Genomic DNA, 2,797 nt, shown 5'->3' with positions numbered 1-2,797 from the left:
GGTATCTTCTTCTTGCTTCGATCTTTGCGAAAAGATCCGGATTGATGAGCTTCCCGAGAACCTTTATATCTGTTATCCATTTTCCTCAGAATATGTATTCACAGACGAAAACTCACTGTAACGCACAGTTGCACGAACGGCAAGCTACTGACGAAACGCGTCCAATTTCCGGCAAAGAATAACGGTCGTGTGATATTTCCATTATACCTGGACCCGACCACGCCCGAAAACACAATAGAATCGTAAAACAGGTCTAGACACGCTCTCTTCGAAGGGTCGCTGCCTCTCGGCTCGGCCGCAAAACAGGCGGTACGGCGCGCTCTCGGAGACGGTTTACTCTCTCGGCTGTAACTTCGTTATTTATCGAGATATTGACTTGCAATTTTAACCAGATATTCTTGAGACCTCAAGCATCAAGAAAATGCAAAAAAAAAAATCGATTTTTTCGACCATGCTAGGTGTATATCTCCCCTTAAGTTATTATGCTGCTTGTTTATTTACTTGAGGATTCCAACCTATTCTTATTCGTGTACGTCACCATATTGCACTACATCGCTGTCCTAGCTCGAGACCTAGGCTGCATTCTGGGAGCATGCTACTAACGCTACCGCGTTCTTTATCTTTATCGTTCCTTATGGCTCTTGCACACACGACGCGGTAATGCTTACCGCGCGGCGGAAATTCGCGCGACAGCCAATCAATATACTGCTTTCCGTAATAACCTTCTAGCTCTTACGGAAAAACAACATATTGATTGGCTGTCGCGCAGACTTCCGCCGCACGGCAAGCATTACGTCCTGTGTGCAGAAGCCATAATAGCCCTCGAGTTGAGTACGGACATGTAAAGTCCAAATCACACTGGACGCGTCCGTTTCACACATATGCGCGCATTTATCTATAGTTCGTGTTACGTATATTGTAGGCAATGCGCGCATAATGCGTAAAACGGAACGCAACCACTAACGATTGGCAATAGATGATTGACGATTGAAGATTGGAACTTGACCAATTAGAACAAAGCAAGCCAAGACTGAAGCTTGTTGATTCGTTAAAATCTAATCTTTAATTGTCAATCGTCAATCGCCAATCGCTAATGTGATTTAGCCTTAATGTTGTGTCGACGATTACGACAATTGGAATGCAACTTGTGTCGCTGTGTGCATGAAAGTGTCTAGGGATATTGCAATTGGAAAGCACCCAGGGTGTTTACGATAAGTTGTCGGATTAGAAATCCGACTGAACAGTGGTACTCAATCGACCCATTTCAAAAAATTCCCTAGCTTAATCAGATTTTAGTAAAAGCTGTCTCAGCAGTAATCGAATTAGCTTCATAGCGACATGAGGTGATACTTTGTCCTCAAGAGAAATAAAAAGATAAAAGTCAGTAGATACGTAATTATTATTCTAATGATTAGCGCGTATCATTTTCCTTATATATCAATATATGAATAAATGATCTGTTACACTTTTATTAATATTAAATTAATGAAAAGAAGTATTAGTAATCTCACGTGTAGTAAACATTAACCTATAATAATATTGAATTTATGTTATAATTTTGTATGTAACAAAATAAAAACAGTATATAATCTGTTAAATTAATATTTTTTAGCGGAGTGTTATTATACGCACACATTTTGATATAATATTATTATTGGTTTATGTTGACTCTAGAGAAGCTGATAAAAATTTCTTTCCTTTGCAAAATTGCAGGTCACTAAAATGAAAATATTTATGTTAAGAATATGTACTAAAATTAATACATGTATGCTACTTGACACTATCCGATAAAATCATTTACCTCTTCTACTATAAAGAACATCAAACATTGATTGATGTTATTTATAGAAATGACATTCTCTACTAATACGTATCTGCTTTACTTCTTTATTTTGTAGAATTATCTGTAATATTGCAGGTTCTGAATCCATTCATCGCTGTTAATTGCATAAAAGATGGTCGATAAATTATTAAGGTAATATGTCCATTTTAAGCATCTGCCTCAATTTGTCTTAGTCCTACCATGCTAATATTAACTACCACTTATTTGATTAACATTACATTTATTAGCTTGAATGCCAGTCAATGTTCTGTGAGGAGTGAAGACTACTTAATGGAAGAAAATGTAGGTAAGTACATTGTAAGTACGTTGACTACTTTAATCAATAATTTTATTCCAAAAGAGATTATACATAGGAAACAAATATTATACATTACAATAAAACTTATAATTATCTGTGACAAAATAATGAAGAACTACATTTACAAAATAATTCCTTATTTTAAGATGTGCTTCTCCGACATGGTATATTGGCTAGATATCGTTGTCATTGTTATTAAATAGAGCATTCCATATATAAAATATATCCATCCTTTTATATATATATATATATATATATATATATATATATACACAATCTATAAAAATATAAATATTCTTTTTATATAAAAATATAAGTTAGTAAATAATTATAGATTACACATATGAACATACACATATACAAGCACACATATTTATATGTATCTATATATAAATGCATAAATGTTCTTAATATATTTAAAAATTAGTATGTTTGAAATGTTAATTTGACAGATTTTATACTGTTCTTATTTTGTTACATTCAAAATTATAACATAAATCCAATATTATTATAGGTTAATGTTTACTACACGTGAGATTACTAATATTTCTTTTCATTAATTTAATCAGTAAAAGTGTAACAGATCATTTATTCATATATTGATATATAAGGAAAATAATACGCGCTAATCATTAGAATAATAATTACGTACCTAC

At 33.4% G+C, this 2,797-nt stretch overlaps 1 long non-coding RNA gene across 1 annotated transcript; it reads left to right on the top strand.

Annotated features, from left to right (window-relative positions):
- The first annotated feature begins 1,241 nt into the window (after positions 1-1,241).
- LOC116847880 lies at positions 1,242-2,404 on the top strand. The gene is made up of 3 exons (XR_004378842.1): positions 1,242-1,380; positions 1,919-1,975; positions 2,071-2,404. It is a non-coding gene; the product is annotated as an uncharacterized LOC116847880 (long non-coding RNA).
- The last annotated feature ends 393 nt before the right edge of the window (positions 2,405-2,797 follow it).

Source organism: Odontomachus brunneus, unplaced genomic scaffold (genome assembly GCF_010583005.1).
Source record: "Odontomachus brunneus isolate Ranch 3 - 2012 unplaced genomic scaffold, Obru_v1 Obru_scaffold_084, whole genome shotgun sequence".
In the NCBI taxonomy this organism is placed as follows: domain Eukaryota; kingdom Metazoa; phylum Arthropoda; class Insecta; order Hymenoptera; family Formicidae; genus Odontomachus; species Odontomachus brunneus.
The sequence above is the reverse complement of the archived record's forward strand: the minus strand, read 5'-3'. Positions and strand labels throughout refer to the sequence as shown.